This window comes from Coturnix japonica, chromosome 1 (assembly GCF_054131305.1).
Source record: "Coturnix japonica strain WE chromosome 1, WE-NBRP24, whole genome shotgun sequence".
NCBI lineage: Eukaryota > Metazoa > Chordata > Aves > Galliformes > Phasianidae > Coturnix > Coturnix japonica.
In genome coordinates this window covers 27,821,798-27,839,641 of record NC_140663.1, presented here as the reverse complement: position 1 = coordinate 27,839,641, position 17,844 = coordinate 27,821,798, and the positions used below count along the sequence as shown (strand labels likewise).

Below are 17,844 nucleotides of genomic sequence, written 5' to 3'. Positions count from 1 at the left end.
GTGCAATTCCTTACAAGGAACATCAAAGATATTCCAAGTTGATACAGATTTAAGCTGCAATCTGACCACCTTTTACTGTGTTCTTCTCTAGACACTGGGAGTTTGGAAGTGAGATTGTAGTTTTATTCAACAGACTATACATATACAGTACCTCACGTCACAAATTTTAAGCTAAGTTCCCTAAATCACAGGATTTGCAGTGGTTAGGTCATCAGAAATGCAAGGAATGAGGCTCAACCTTGGAAATCACCTTCAGGACCATGATGCCTCCCTGCCACTTAAGTAGCAGTGCTGGGTCAGTTCTTGTCATGATCCTGGACAGCCATTCTTACCTTCACTCAATTGCATGATATCTCTAATGACTATCAGAGGCTTCACTCACCTTGTTTCAGTACCTAACTCCATGTACATCATTAGCTTTGTCATGCACTCAACAGGTATCACTTTTGTAGAAGACAAGTTGCCATTGCAGATTTGAGTGTCATAAGCTTAGGTAGGCAGCGTGGCATCTGAAAACAGACCCTCGTTGGTCTGCCAAGATGCTAAGCTAGAGGTCTATACTTCATATAGGGAGCAGAAAGGCATTCCTGAGAGATACCAAACTGCCTACAGTCTTGTAGCTTTTAAAGTTACACAGGTTTTATAACCAGTCTCCTTACTTAACGTCTATCGAGATTGCACAGGAAGTATCCATATGGTATTGCGGATCTTGCCCTTGATACAAACATGCCTTGAGAGAAGAAACAGTTAACTAAGTAGAAAGAGTATGATGAAAACTTAATTAAAGTAAATGGAATTAAGTCAATTGTGCCTCCTACAATATTTGAATATTTCAGCTCTAAGGAGTTTGATTTTTTGTGAGCCTAAGGGATTTTTAAACTCTCTAAAGGCTTGCAAAATGAATTTGGTTTCTTTTTACTCTGCCATAAAAACTCATAGTTTGTTTTATTTCATATAAGGGTAATTTGATTTTTTAAAACCCACAAAAAATGTTTTTCTAGCTACAGACAATCATGTGCAATGTATTAAGGACAGAGCAGCCTCCAAGACCAGGGTTTGGCACAGACTCAGTTCTAAGGAGTCATATTTTAAAAAATTAGGATTTCTTTTCTTTCCCTTTTCTCTGCTGCTTTCCCAGGGTGTCTCTTTCTTTCTTCACACAGTCAGCTCTCTGCTTCTTTTCTCACCCTATTTTTCACCAAATGTATTTCTGTCCTCTCCCTTTTTCATAGTCACCCTTAGACAGATAAGTAAGATGTACACCCAATAATGCTGGTGTAAAAGTAAAAATAACAATAATAATAATATTTCAGCAGGTTTGAAATCTGTCAGAACGCTTTAGCCCACTTCTAATAAGAACAGGATGTCCATGGATTACTTCCAGCGCTCTCTCTTGTGACTTTATTGCTCCTGATTCAGAAGCACCGCATTTTGAATAGCACCAGATCAAACCTTCACAAAGTATTCACTCAAATGAATATTTGAATGTGTTTCTTGTCTTCATGTTCCTTTCTGCATCCACTCATCATGCATATGTTAATACACGAAGTGATGATCAGAGTAAGAAGTGAAGTTTAACAAAACACATAAACAGTTCAGCAGTTGGGAAGCACCCAGAGATCAAAAAGAATTCCTATAAATTGTATCACAAACACTTTTTGAATAAATTTGAGTTAGCTGTAAACAATTAATGGGAATTTCTTTAAGGAAAAAAAAAAAGAAAGAAATATTTTACATAGATAGGTATCAATACAATACTCAGTACAAATACTAAGCACTCTTTTTCAGAAGCAGACACAAGCACTGTTGCCCACTTGACACTGCTTTGAAAATGCAGGCAAGAGAAAAGGGGAGATGTGCATTAATTCTGGGCACATTCTATTTTTGCGTATGTATACATTTAGAAATGATACTGCAGCAGAGTCACTGCCAGATGCCAAGTGGATTTTGGAATTTACCTTTTGGTAGCATCATCCAACAACACATCACTCTATTCTCCACTTACATTCTCTTAAAGAACAGTTATAAACTCCCTATTACTGACAGCAGTGTTAAAACAGGAACTGTCTATTATTTAGTTGCCTGGAAGTCCGTGGCACAAAGCAGATCTCAGCTGTCTGGATGCTGCAAACAAGCCATGGTGAAGAAGGTCAGAATGAACTGCAATTTTTAGAGTTATCTGCAACCAGAACTACTGCTCAAAGGAAGGTTGGGGAAAATCTTGGACCCACACGCAGACTCATTGCTTTGGTCACTTCTGTGATAAAATGTCGGCATTCTTAAAACCCTCAATTGCCAACTCCAACTGGCTTTAAACTGGAGCCCCTTTCCTGTCAAAATCCCAAGACACAGAATCAACAGAAACAATGGAGAAGAGGATGTTATTCTACTTCACTAAGCATTGTCCAAACACAGAATAAAGACAGAGGCTACACTAATATTTAAGGGAACTGATACTTTACATAATTCAGGCTGTAACCTGCATACATGTGAAAAGTTGTTCCTTCGTCACCAGAAGCAAAGAGGAGGCTGTAAGTGCAAACTAATTGTAAATCTATTACAAATGAAGCAGAAAGAACTTAAACAAAAACAACACGCAGTAGTTGCACTGTCACTTAAACAGTTAATAACCATCTTGCATTGGTGAACTTGCATAATCTCAAAATGCTTTATTATTGAGAAATAAAAGCAGATTGTTCTCTTCACAAAGATGACAGCCAGAATATTTCTCTATGAACTTCATAGGAGGTTCCTTTCGTGTACCAAATGCCAGGACTCCAGTCAGTACACAATACAGTTCTGTTAATTAGTTACCCAACCTCACAAGTGAGGTAATAATTCTTGTGATACGTGGCTCTGGCTCCTTGAACTTTCTCACAAAAGAAAAAAAAAAAAAAAAAAAAAAAAAAAGAAAAAAAAAAAAAGTCTTTTGATGATTAAAAAAGCCCTTTCTCTCACTCCCCTTAACTGAATTGTGTTTGTTTCTCAGCATTTCTGTGCTACAAATAAATCTATGGAGAAGACTTGAGGTAGTGGCACAGATTTTACAACACACTACAGAACGCTGACATTGTAAATTCCTCTGTACCCACAGTTAAAAGGGACATGTAGCAGCTTGCTGCTGCTTTGTTGTAGGGAGAACCTGCCAAACATATGCAAAATAATGAAAGAAAATAAACATTTTAAGAACCGATCTTGCAAGCAATAGAGTCACCACCCAATCACTGCCATGGGAATGTTTGCACTTAAAGTTAAGAATGTGCTTAAGAGCTTTAATGATCCAAAGCCAGAGAAAGTAACTCCTTGCAGCATTTGTATTTCTACTCGCTTGAAACTATACACTCTTGACACCTCCCTCAGCTGTTTTAACCAGTTGATGTATTCTAGATTAAAGCAAGTTAGAACTTGCTTTCCTTTTCCCTCAAAACTACGCAGTTCTTACTGTTATTACATACCTTCATTAAAGTAAAGCCCTCCTCTACCTACCCTGAAGAGAACTCATTGACACATTACTATGTTTCATAACTACATTGAGTATTCTAAGCATGTGATTTATCATATGCTTTATCTGAATGCCTGATCACTTAATCAGAAGGAGAAAATGATATATTTATGGTGAAAATATGGCACAATTACCAAATCTGCCTTACTTTCTAGAATTCATTAGAACTTTTTGTACCCAGGTTTTACAACTGTACTGTGAGTCATCTTCCTAGTGTAAATACAGATGTCATCATTTTTATGACACCATGTTTTCTTTTTCTTGCCCCAGTTTCCGTTCTGGCTTTAACTGAACAGCTTAACCTTAGACTTTCACCATTGCTTCCTGTGTTAAATTAGAGTGGCTGAGAACTCTTGTTGATCTCTTCACCTCTTGCATTCATGCTTATTGTGTACAGTCATGCACAGTCATTATTACAATCAGTAACATTTTCTTAGAAATATTTTTAGGGTCATTGAAGTCTTCTGAATTGTTAACTGCAAGCAACCTGCCTACAAGGAATTCTGTAAATCAGTGCTTATCCAGAAGAACTGTTTGTTGCTCATATTGTCCCTGTTCTCAAATGCCTGGGATTCTGTTCACAAACACAGGAGGATACAGTACAAAAGGGTGCTCAAACAATACAGGTTTTAAAACTCAAACCAAAATGACACATGACTTTCACTAAAGAATGATGTTGTAATGTTGCTGGCACTTCTGGACAATGACAAAATAACAGCTGGTTTTTAAAAGGAGCAGTTTATCTACAGGATCTAAAATGATAAGTAAACACTTTATTTCTTACACATATAAATAGAAATTTTCAAATGTAAATGGCTACAGTAATTAGATTAAATATATCACACTGCAGTGTACTATGGATCTTAAAGCCAAAGGCAAAATTTGGTTGCTCTTGTTTTCTCATGGTGAAAAGCACAAATGTGTGAATATTCTCACACTATGCACCCTAAAAAAAAAAACACTGAACTTGTCATACTTGCACTCAATCACCTGTACATTCTTCCAAACTATTTCTAGAATGTTTCAGTGTATTTCTACCTGAATAATATGAGAAATGATCGTTGCTTCACTTCCCATTGGCTTCAGGAGCAAAACCAGTTTCAGAAGCCTGGACTTCTCCTCTTTCACCACACCGGTTTGTTTCCTCCCCAGCAATAGCCATGGGTCTGTCTGTGTGCTCCACAAGAAAGTGGACTGTGGAAAGTCTCAGGTGACCCAGTGAGCCTGAAGTACAGTGATGTAGGGGTGGCAATGGGAGACAAACAGAAGAACATGGGAGGAGGGAGGACTCCCTCAGTTGACATTATCTTTGTAACACAGACTGATATCCTGAAATGTATCCTCCTGTGGCTCAGAAACAGCAATGGAGAGGTGTGAAGACTTCCTGATGCCTTCAGTGGAGGTGAGAAGAAAAGGAATTTAACAGCAACTGTAACTTCCAAAGTCAAATTAACCACAGCATTAAAGAGGTTACAAAGCTGCTCCTCCTCACCCCCAAAGTCTGCAAAGTACAGCTAGTAATTCCTGTGTTTTTTTGTGATTGCTTATTTCTTCAGACGTTGTAATGTTGTTTCACTGATGCTGTGATCACCTTACACATATTTGTTAACTCAGAAATGTACTGAAGGCGAGGGCAGGATTAAAGAGAGGCCCAGTCAGGCAGATTCCTCTGGCTATGGTAGATCCAGTGTCAGTAGGTACCCACACAGACATACCCAGGCTGCTCCTTCAGACCTCACAACCCATCCCGAGGGAGATGGCTGCACCTTCCCATCTGCTGGCATCATTGCAGATATTGTCTCCTCTAACCCAGTTCTGTCAAGATTGATCCAGACACTTTTTTTTTTTTTTAATCCCTCACTATGAAGTATTTAAACTCACTCAAATCATTTTGACAAGATATTGTTAATGAGTAACTAGACATTCAATTCTGATGGAGTCTGGGGTAGGGAAAGGGGCAAAAATTTCTGGTTAGAAGAAAGCAGGCAAGTGACAGAAGCCAAGAACGTCCTTCCCCTCAGTGTAATGGCAGCTGCCACATGTAGGCTTGTTTCATGTTGGCTGTCACACTCAGACCTAAACCATTGGTCAATCCTGACTGATTATTTTCAGTCAGTGAACAGCATGTGTTACTCAAGAGCAAGCCAGATGAAACAATTTAAGAGTGTCCTACCCCTTTGGCTTTTTACCTCCTTTTGGGACTAAAAGAACAGAGAGAAATTTTTTTATTTTTTTTTTTAAGTAAATTTTGAGCTTTTGTTTCTGCATTGTAAAGCACTACAATTAAAATTATCTATTCATGTTTTAACTTTTCATTTCAAATGACAATACTCCTTGAAATTAAATATAACAACTTTGAATGAAAGTTGCACAATTACGTGGCAAGTTAGTCTCTTAGGATGCACATTTCCAAACTTTAATAAACCATGGAGAGACCGCTGCCTTATCTTCTCATCTTGTATTTCTCCAGCTCTTTCCTCCATAAGTATGTTTCAGTTCCGGGCATGTGTTACCGATTAGGTAACTTTATGCTCTCTTTTGAGCTGCTCTTGTATTGACTAAATCCTGACCCATTTCCTCAAAATTTGGCTGCACTGGAGCTGGACCTCTTCAGTGGCAAAAATAACCTATCAATTACTCTAATGTATGAGCTACTATGGAAGTGTTTCTGTTTATATTTTGCTGATATAATGCAGAGTCATTCAGTCAACAACTACGTAAAGCAATAGAAAACAAAACATTACTTTATACCAGGCTGCTCTGCTGATGACTTAGTAACACAGTATCAAGAATCAGCCTCTCTGAATCATTTATATCTTAAGGGAAAATTACCTGGCTGGCACATCATTCTTTAATGTTATTTTTCCTTGCCTTATTTCTTTCACATGAAATGCAGGGCTGTAATTTAGAACCCATGTAATACACATTGGGTGTAGCATTTGGTAACTTTCCTTGCATTAAATAAGCAAATACTTCTACAAGTCCTTACAGTAGAGAAAGTTTGGCCTCAGAAATTGTGCTTTACCATACTTAATACATAGTAAGTCTGAGTTATTTTTGCAGCTATTTTCAAGAATGCACAGGCACAAAGTTCTACAATGTTTGTTGGTGGATGTCTACTTTTTCACTTGAAGAGCTAAATAACAGAAAGTATAATGTCAACTCAGCTCAGACTGTGTTTTTTGTATCTATCCTTGGAGAAAAGCACAAACGTTATCAAGAATAGCAAATTCATCATCATTACATGCTAATCCCTGGTTCTGTGAACAGCACAGATATTTCAGGTTATTGCTTTTCTGCTTTAGCCTTCAACAGGACTTCCCTCAGCAGCGCTGTGGAAGATACTCAGTGCTCCCAGGCCTGGGATTTGACATAGGTCCATCCTACTTCTACCAAATCTTGGCATCTCAATGAAATAGTCCTGTCCCCACCAAGGCTGTCCTATAGCCACAGTAATGAGAAATCACTGATTGCAACATTCCATGCTCCCTGTGTTCTACAATACTTACCAGATTTAGCATTTGTCAATATTTTTGTTAATGATTTGCATAACAGAATCAATAGAGCTCCTATTAGCTTTGCAAAGGATGTAGTGCTCGGAAGAGCTGCAAGACCTACACACTACAAAGACAGCAGGGTTTGAATTCAGAAGGATGAGCTGAAGAAACAGAGGACACTTTACAGAAACGCACATGGGTGTGCACATGGGCATTAAAAAAACAGAACACATTTCACTAAGGAGAAACATAAAGTACAGCACCTGAGAGCAACTGGTTGAGCAAAAGACAAGACGGGAAAGGACTGACTGGGCAGCAGTTCCACACAAGGGATCAGAGGTCAGACCCTGCACATACGTCAGCAATGGCACCAGGTTGCAAGAAAAGCAAATACCATCCTGGAAAAGTGTCAATAGAAAGGCTTTGTTCATGGAGTACCGTGCCCAGTCTAAAGTATCAGTTCCAGGAACACCAGGAACCAAGTGGACAGAGCACAGAGGAAAGCAGGCAGAGCTCTCTGAGCTTGGGAAGCATTGGAACAACCCAGCCCTTCATCTTCAAGTGAAACCGCTGTGGGGAAATATGGTAATGATCTTCAGATTGTGTGAAGGCTACTGCAGAGAGAACATACTGAAGTGGACTAAAATTGCTACAAGAGAGAATTAGGTTAGACAGTAGAAAGAGCTTGCTATCAGGAGGGAAGTTAATGGAACTGATTCCTTGGAGAGGCTGGAAAGAGAAACCTCTTTCTGAGAACACAGCAGGTACACCTCTGCCAAGAAGAGATCAGGCCTCCCTGGATACACCTTGAGAGCAGAAGACCGACAAGCCAACTTTTCAACGGCTGTTTTCCCTGTCTGTTCACCACGACTTCTTTAATGCAGCTCTACATCAACTGAGAGATAAATTCTAACCATGGCTTGAGGTCACTGAACCTATTTTTTCTGGCATTGTCTAAGTTGGCAGGAGAAAAGAAAGTCATGTTTTGCGTCAAATATTTAAGGCATATTTTGTTTTTTAAACTTAGGGGAAGGATTCTACAGATAGTTTGGATGAAATTCTTTGATAACATGCAGGCAGTAATATTATAGTAACAGGGAATCTGCCTCAGTGTCTTAATCTGCCTTGCACAGCTTGTATCATATGGTAGTCACCGATGTTAGTCAACATCTGCATCTAATTAATATGATTGTTATCTTACACCTACAGAGTACCATACAATCAGAGTATTTTCATTTGTTAGAACTGTAAGAAAATATAATAAGCACAATTATTTCACTAAACAACAAAAAATGTAGCTTTCTTTGCACAAAGCAAGAGAGCTGGGCATTAAAACAAAAGCATGCAAAATGTCAAATAACAGAGAATATTAAATGTAAAGGAAGGGGAGAAAGAAAGAGCAACCAAACCAGAGTTACCCAAGATAGAATTTCTGATTTTGTCTGTAGTAACCAAAAGTGAAAATGCAAGTAACTGGTTGAACAAGTCTCTGTACAACGATACACATATAAATGAACTTAAAATCTCACAGCCAGTATTTACACCATCTGAAATGTGAAATATCCTCCTCAATAATATATCAGAATGGGTCAGAAGAAGAAATAATCACTTCTAGAGCACAGCAACATCAAAGTTTTGTCACTTTGTGTTTCAGTTCCACTGGAAATTGGATATTTATTAAAACAGAAAGCCCAGAATATCACTTACAACTCTCACAGTTTCTTTTATTTAAAGACCTGGAAAAATACTATATTTACATGTATCATTAGGAAACCCTATGTCAGCTTGTTAGGACACTTCTGAAACTATTTTGCCTGTATGCTCAGCATTAAAGATATTTGGTTGAAGCAACAAATGAAAGTAAGAAGTAGAAACAACAATTTTTGATGGTCTTTTCCTACATCTCTGTAATTTCTCTAGCATAAGCAGCACTTGTTCAAATACCAGAAGAAAAACAGGAATTATACTTCCCTTCACTCTATTGCAGCTTCAATAGTTTTAAAGAGGTCAACCATTTTTATTGTAATATTTCAACAGAAAGAAAAGTTTTTAATGTTCTGCATAAAGACTATGATCTAGGGTTCCAGACCTCAGGTCCACATGTCTGCGAAGGAACTGCTGCCCTTTCTGATATCTAGGGCTACATGTGACCCACTGAATGAAGCTAAAAAAAGTGGTGGAGATCACATCATCCTGTGTTCCTTCTCTTCTTCCTCTCCTTTGCACTGCAGAGCACACTATGTACCTGCACTCAGTCCAGCTGCATGAATAGTTATCAGCCACCAGATGTTTGTGATCACAAATTTAGCAAAATGTACTGTGTCCAGAGCTGAGCTGATGAAAGACATGTGAGCATGCTTTATGCATTTCATGTAAAATAGCCTGGGTTGTTTAAAAATAACGTAGAAAGATAGTGACTGTGTGCTGAAACCAATAAGGAAACTTCATATGATCAGTTCTGCCAGTTTGGCTGAGGGAGCAGGAACACCTCAAGGTAGCACAACCTTTCTGCAACGAGTTTCTTATCATGGCATTAATGTGTGTTTGGAACCCGAGACCATTCTCAGCTCAAATGGATTACAGCATCAAAGACGGTGGCTAAGAAGAACTGACTGAAGAAAATCCAGCTGCCTACCCACTCAGATTTACACAACCAATTATATTACCAGTTCAGCATTCCTCCGTTCCTGGCTTTTGCATGATTAACCAAGGATAGATAAAAGGCTGAATTAGTCGTATAAGTTCTGATAAAGAGTCACAGATTGGTTACATCAACTTTATACATTGTCTGGGCACATAACAACAAGAAAATTTGTAATTTCTACAGATGGAATATATATATTTTTAATAATCATGTGCTCTTGTATGGGGATTATCATCTGCATATGGCAGCGTGTATGACTGTATTTGTGTGTACAGCGGCATGAAACCAGATAAAGCAGTATCCTAAAGCACTACAGTCCTACACGCTTTGCCAAATGCTTACATTTGTACAGTCCTCCTTGTAATTTATAGAGGTAGCATGCTGCTTTTTACATCATTTGATAACAAGGAATATAAAACCTTGAGAGAAGATGTTTTAATAAATACACTGGCATGTTCTATACTTTGAAAATAATGTAAAACCTTACCATTGTTCCTGTTGTTCCACACATTTAGATTTTGGATTTATACTGGTTAGGAAAGTTCAGATATACTTTACAATGAAAAGGATGTTCCCCGAATACGGGGTTTAGATGATCACCTAGAGATTAACCAAGCTACATGTTCAAGTACAGATCATCACAGTCTAATACTGTCTTCCTCATGATTTATAAGCAACTCGAACTTCAGACTAAAGCTAAAATTTAACCAAAAAAGTATAGTACTCAGTAATAAACTATTTTGTTTACCCATGGAAGCTTGTAGTGACTCTACACAGAGAGACTCCCACACCTTCCTTTTATTAACTAGAGAACTGGGGCCAAATTCTTACTGAATGTCTTGAACTACAACCAACATAATATTACGTAAATGCAAAATTCCTCACGGTATTAAAAGGAGTCCTTAAATGGTGTAACTTTGGGAAAGAAAATATTTACATCTGATGCAGGTACTGAAAGTTGTCAAAAGAGATCCAGCTGGCTACCATGAAGCTGGACCTCCTTCCAAGGAGTCATGTAGGTCAGGAGCTTCAGAAGGTGTGTATAGGGATTGGGGTCCATCTGAGCGGATGTTCTTTACAAGCTTTCAGAATAGCTGGGGAGTATTAAGAATAGAGGAGTATTTTTAAATACTTTACAGTAGCTTGTAAACATAAAATTAGCAAAACGGCTCTGCATGCACCTGAGAGAAGGGTGAAACTGGATGCCATGAGCCACAAAGGAAAGTTCTCAGTGCTGCCAGACTAGTTACACCACTCTGCTACCTAGAAGCACAATTGTTTCACTGAGTCCCATGTGTGCCACAGGGGAGGACGTGCCAGGAGTTTGAGAAAACCCCAGCAATAGGGCAGTCCCATGGCACGCAGGCAGGGTCTGGGTGGTGACGGGGACATGGACCTTTCACAGTCCCAGGCACAGTATTACCCCAGGTCAGCAGTGCATCCAGGCAGTGCAGTCAGCTGCTCCTGAGGAGGGAGCTGAGGACAAGGCTACCTGTAACACAGGTCCAAGGTCTGGCCAGGAAGGGGCTGGAGACATAGCTGACGACAGTGCAGGTTCAATGTCCAGCCAAAAAAGGCAGCCAGCAAACCCCCCCCCCCCTGCAAAAGCTTGACACAGATAACACAGTGCAAGCAAGAATGGGATCTGTGCTTAACCAAAGCACAGTATTTGTTCCCAGTGAGGCCGGCCAGGGTAGCTAAGACCTGCTACTGCACTCAGGGGCCTGCAAGCCTTGAGCAAAGCCTAGGCAGATAGTGTTAGACATAGCAGGTCTCAGTATTTTGCAAGATACTAATAGCTCAGCTTTTGAAAGGTACTAATCTGACCTCAGGTGTCTGGCTTATGGACATTAGAGTGAGAAGCAAAGCATGCAAAGAATAATGGAACAAAAAATGTCTTGCCTGCACTTAGGGAAACTACAGGACTAGGTGTAGAGAGGCAATATTGTTTGTCTTGATTCACTTTCACTTCATGCGATTTTGTCCAGATCATTTATCCTCTATACTCTAATACTGCCTTACATGTCTTCTCTAAAAGAAAGGAAAGCCATATTATTTCTTTTTCATCTAATTTTTTATGTTTTCTAAGTTCTTTTTGGAAATGAAGTCTCAGAGTTTCTTTCCAACAACTAGTGGCATTTGTTACATACAATCAAATATTATAGAATACTTCTGAACTGATGAAAAAATAAATACACTATATCTATTCAGCACCCAGGAAAGGGGAATTAGGTGATGGTTAAAGTCCCTTCCAGCCCAAGTCATTCTCTGGTTCCGTGTCTAGTACACCAATGTAGTAACTGTCATTTAAATTCTGCCTCACATAGCCAAATTCTCATTGGCATTATCATAGCATTTCCCTGTGAGACTTTTCCATTTGGGGCTGTTTGTTAGAAAATTAAACCGACCTAGATCATGACCTTGAGGAGTTCTGTAAACTAACATGTTAAAAATAACTTAGCAACCAGAACAGAGAGGAACAAAATGTGCTTAATAATAGCATCCACTAGCCATAATTAACTCTAAAAATCTATAATAAAGCATGTTTCTCATTTTAAAAATATTATCTATTTCCACACTAATTACTGGATCTACTTAATGATATTTTCCAATATCATAAATGATCTCTAATTCCCGGTGAAGAGATTCCGTGCTACATTACTTCCTGTAGCCTCATTGCTCATAAGCAGCAGTCAAGATCACCTGCTTGTTATGTTTGTTTGCATGCGCTTATCTACGCATGCAAGAATACTTTATGTGGAATAAAAAGAAGAGTTTGCAATTAGACGTTTTTCATTTCCTAGTCTGTTGTAAGCTATGTAGGTTGTTTCATAAGTGTGCTGATCAAACCACAAGTGAACTATGCATTTTATACATCTTATTTATAGAATTGTCCAATAGTTTTAAATACTCCAGATTACTTGTACAACTTACAGCTACTTTTTCATGTCATACAACAACAACAACAACAACAACAAAAAGGTGAAGATTTCTTAGTATAGCAACAACAACAACAAAATCATATCATATTCCAGTACTAAATTATATTCTATCAGAAATACTGCAACATAAAATCCATCAAGTCTAGTCCTGCAAAAGCTTTAGTACATGCACAAGATCATACATGTGGGGACTAAATGACACTGCTCAGGTACTAACTTCCCCACACAGCGACATCTCAGCACTACAGCAACTGAGGTGGGTCTCAAAAAAAACCAAACTACTTTAAGTTCATGCCATGCTCTTGTTTTAATCTGAACAAGGCTATCAAAAGAACAGCATAATAAGCACTTCCACAGCAACAACCACTATTCCCCTGCTGAACACAGTAAGAAAACTTTTTATCCATAAAAAGGTTTATTGCATACCATGGGAGTACAATAAATCTCAAAAAGAGGAAGGCTTATATGACAAATTACAGTAAAATCTTTAATGGTCAAAGGTAAGTTTCAGTCTCGGTTAAAATATTATGCCTATTCATTCTACAAAGAAAGTAAATGGCTAAACAAAATGTGAAGTACGAAGCTGTTTATGGGCTAATTATGCTTCTAGCAGCTATACAAACTAGCCATTTAAAGGATTTTAAGGTAAGTAATAGCTGTAGATATTTCCATAAATTGACTCCGGATTCTGCTTTCCACAATCCATACGTGCTTACACATTTGAATTTAAAACATCACATAGGAAGGGCAAACAAATGGAATGGATGTATTTTATGGCTCCACAGTAAAACCTTCCTACATTTATGAAAAGGCAGTCAATGCTTACAGTTTCTGGTAGCTTATTTTGGCCTCACAAACTATTAAATATAGATTACATATTGCTATCATAAACTGAAGATTATCTAGATTTAGACTTAACCACCGTAGTTATGTACATATTTTCTCTGTTCAGAAAACATAGCCAGCAGAGGAACATCCATCCCTTAGGTTTAGCATTATTTAAATATTCAGGCAAAATCCACCCTGAATTACTGCACTGCAAAACTGCTTAGCACACTGGAATGAACACTATTATTCTCTTTAAATAACAATGAGTCATTACTACCAGTAAATGATTTAAAGGATAGATTTGGATTTACTTTTCATAGCTGCATAAGTGCATTTCCACTCTCCTGCTTATAGCATTTCCAATGAACTCAGCTCTAATGCTGTGTCATGCTTTCGTTTCCCAAATAAGGGGCGTTGACACTCCTCGCCTGATACACAGCAGAGGTCTCCCAGCTCCAAGCAGAAGCTGAGGTCAGTCAGTCATTCAGCAAATCGTGACTCAGCAGCGGTAAAAGCACTCTGCACATAGGTGATAAACAGAAGGCGCAACGTCCTTACAGGAAACAAAATTCTTGGGTATGTATACAAACAAAAATGTCCTTTGCACAGTGCTGAATGTAACAATTTCCCACTCATTTACTTTTTTCTTGTATATAATGGAGACTGCATAAACTGATTTACCTAACCATTGCCCATTTCTGCCAGAAACGGACCCATTTCTACACAACCAAAAATGTGCATTTGGCTCTTATAAAAGCCATCCGCACTCAGTAGAATTATTTTCCTGACCACACACAAAATGTTTACATATGTTGCTCACACATATTACTAAAAAAAATGTTTTTTTTTCCAAAATATAATAATGAACAGCTACAAGTCGTCTTCATGTGGACACCAGCCAACTTAGGATATTCAGATCGACAACAAAAATATTGCATCAGACTGAACGCAGCAGAGAAAAAAAGTGCAAAGATAAAACCCGCTTGCTGCCCTTTTCTAAGAGTCTAGGCTTAAATATCAGTCTTTAACAAATGAGAACACATCTGTAACTCCTGTAACAGCGTTCATTTATCCAGTAAAGGAACCCAGAGGAGCTGAAGATACAAAGGTTTCAATTAGATTGAAGGACTGACTCTTTGACAGCTATTCAAGCAAGGTAACTATGTGAAGTGTAATAAAGATACGTAAAAAACAGCTCTTAAGGTGCCAAACATGAGGATTTCAAATCAACAAATGGAAGTTTTTGTAAATGCTAAGTAAGCTTTGCCACTGCTTATGCCAAATATCAGACTATACATGGGTTCAACATTCATCTGCATGAGTTCATGCAAACGCATATCAAAAACATTAAATATTGCTAAAAAATAAACTGCATGGCTTTCCTTTTACACTTATTCCTTTGTTCTGTCACAGGGAATCTTCTGTTGGCCACTGCCAAGGATAAAGTATCAGATTGGACAGACCTTATGTGCTACTGTTACAAGCCATTCTTTGAGTAGATGTAGGCGAAAAGCGGTATTGTAAATTCAGTAGGTAATAACTGTTGCCCACAAAGTAGGATCCGATCCTCAAAACATCTAGGAATGCCAGCAATTTTCCTTATTATGTATATAAAAAGTATCTTTATATAAAGATTAAATTCATGTCCACACACATTTATAGAATGGAGATACTATTGAAATATGGTTTTAAATTCTCTGCAGGAAATACTAAGTGGGGGGCTGATCTTGCTGGTTCTCTGGGGGCTGGGTCTTCCATTAGAGTACACCACTCACTGATCTGCCTTAGCTTGCCTTTTTGTGACCCATCAGTGCATCCACACTTACATTAATGAGTGAAGCACAGAAACAGCTTAACGGCACAGCTAATGTGGTTTTGCTCCCTGCTGAACATAGCTTTAGCACAAGGCCTTGCCTGGAGAACCCTGTCAAATTTCTTCAACTTACACTATTTTTAAGGGATCCGCAAAAATGCAAGTGACTTTTCCAAGATCTGAAGCATGATTTAGTTGATAACATGCTCAAAGATCTGCTGACACAGTGAGGGAGACTGATGTACAGACTGCTGTAATTATGGTGAGAACATCCCTGAGAATCTAAATGTATGTCTTTAAGTCATACTCTCTGCCACCAGCAAATAGGAGAAGAACAAAAACAGTAGCTTTTATTCCCATAAGCATCTAAACAAAAAATATGTGGGATGGCTTATAGAAAATGGTACTTTCAGTTAATTAGCAAATACCATTCCCAAAATATTTCAAGATTCATATGGAAAAGAGAGAGAGAGAAGGAGAGAGAGGAAAAGATGCAATGTAAAATTCATGTTAACTTTACACAGGAAAAAAAATAATCAGTGTTTGCTGAGTGGAAAAGATGAGTCAGGATTGATGAAGAAAGGCTATTTTTAACCCCCCTAAAAATGTTAGAGAGCTAAAAACATAAAGTAGAGATTATTTTTACAGCAGTTGGCAATGTCCATTTAAGGCTGACAATTTCTTGTGGATGAGTAGCAGTACACATCATATACAGCACCCACTGTTCTGTATTTACTGCAGGGTAGCGACATAGTCAGATGGCTTTAACTCAGATTCAGAATCTCTCCCCATTTTTTTGTTTAAATCCAAGTTATAATTATAGTAAATGTACTATTAAAAAAAAATGCTGTTTATGTTCTTAACGTAGTGCTTTTGTTGTTTTCATATTGCAAAACTGAAACTAGGCTAGGATAAATACCGAGGGGAAAAAAAATTAGGGCTTAAACCAAGTTTAATATGTAGCTCCAACTAACCATCACAAAGCCCAAGAGGCAGGATATGCAATACTGCATTCCTTACACACTAGTAATTCCTGTTGGCTTCAGTGGAAGTTTTGTTTGAGAAAGCATATAATCAGAACCTATAATTTCATTAATTGCATGCCACAGGCAGTCAGTGTGAGGTAAGAATGAACCAAACTGGTTAGAAGGAAAGTGGAATCTTCAGCCCCACCTGCGTCTTTGTGGACCACTGAGTCTAAACAGCAAAACTGTGAATCCTGTGTTCTCCCCTCTCACCCACACCTCCAGCTTCCTTGTGATAGACCGTGCCTGCCATGCGGGGAGGCCACAAAGCAATGTCATACTCAGGGTACAACAGAGCATTCAGGCCTCCACCACTATCCACACTATGACCCTTCCACAGCCTCCAGGATTTCACCAGGTGCAGAACATGGTGTAAGAAATGTGCTACTCACAGGAGACGCAGGCAAAATGAACGTTACGTATCTGCTAGTGCAAATTGCTTTGACATATTACATATTTCATTTGATATCCTTTGGGCAGTGTAGGAAGTATCATCTAAAAACCATGTGGATGGGCTTGACTTTTACATTACTGTACACACAACATTTTGATGCATACTGTAAACATAAATTACTCCACTGGCATGTGCTACAGGTAGTTTGAAGTACTCTGCAAGGTTTGTTTATATATGTAGGAAGAAACAGTACAAAACAAGAGCCTCCCATGCTATAAAGGCCAGAACATGACCAAAGAAAAATCACGTTTGCCAGCTACTTTTTTTTCTAAACATAAAAACAAACAACCCAGTTTAGAAAAAATAATAATAAATGTTCACAGGCTAAGAAATAAGGCTGCATTAGAGCACAAGGTGAACTTACAGGGGAGACACAGCTGCAAACTGAAACATGGAAGCATACGGTATGCACTTGTCCAGCTACAAAACCCATGGCATCCCTGTGTAACATACTGCAAACTCCAGTTCATTTCTACCCATATAACTGAAGCTAACTCAGCTTCTTCAGCACCTAACAATCAAATCACAGCTTCTCTTGCAACACTCTTACAATTCTGTATCTTGTTTTGTTCATCTGGTTTTGCTTTGTTTTGAAAGTGTAAAGACTCACCCCAAAATGATTACAAGAGCGAGGGGAATCCAACCACCCATAAGCTGTACCCAAGTAAATGCAGAAATGCGTTGTGCAGAGTTCCTTCTTAGCTATCGTAAGGGCTCAGAGTTTGTAAGGAAGTCTGTAGTGAGTTGATACAGACAAAAGAACAACAAAAGGCAGGAAAAAAAAGGAAGGTACAGAGATGATGGAATATGGAAAGATGAAGGGCAAAGGGGCTTAAAGGGAAGAAGAACATTAGAACGCTGGGAAAAGGGGAGAAAGAAAAGCAATGTCCCGATGAAAACAAATGAATTGCTTAAACTATGGTGGGAGGAACTGATGAATATTAACTTTTATTATTCTGATTGCAAAACGTGTTTCAAAATTGGATGAAACACATTGTATGTGCTTTTTGCCAAGTACATTCTTGGTAATTACAGTCAGGAAAATTACAATTCAATCAGCGAGGCATTACTTAAAACCGCTTGGAAAAGTGGATCATTTCAGCTACATAACAGCCCCAAACGGGTAAAGACGTTACAGA

The 17,844-nt window shown here is 38.4% G+C and overlaps 1 long non-coding RNA gene across 1 annotated transcript in view; it reads left to right on the top strand.

Moving 5' to 3' along the window:
- Positions 1-15,064, top strand: part of LOC146762337 (uncharacterized) — a 40,133-nt gene extending 25,069 nt beyond the window's left edge. The window contains exons 2-4 of the long non-coding RNA XR_014933870.1: positions 13,823-13,989; positions 14,284-14,569; positions 14,827-15,064. This is a non-coding gene — a long non-coding RNA (uncharacterized LOC146762337). The remainder of the gene's footprint in view (positions 1-13,822; positions 13,990-14,283; positions 14,570-14,826) is intronic.
- The last annotated feature ends 2,780 nt before the right edge of the window (positions 15,065-17,844 follow it).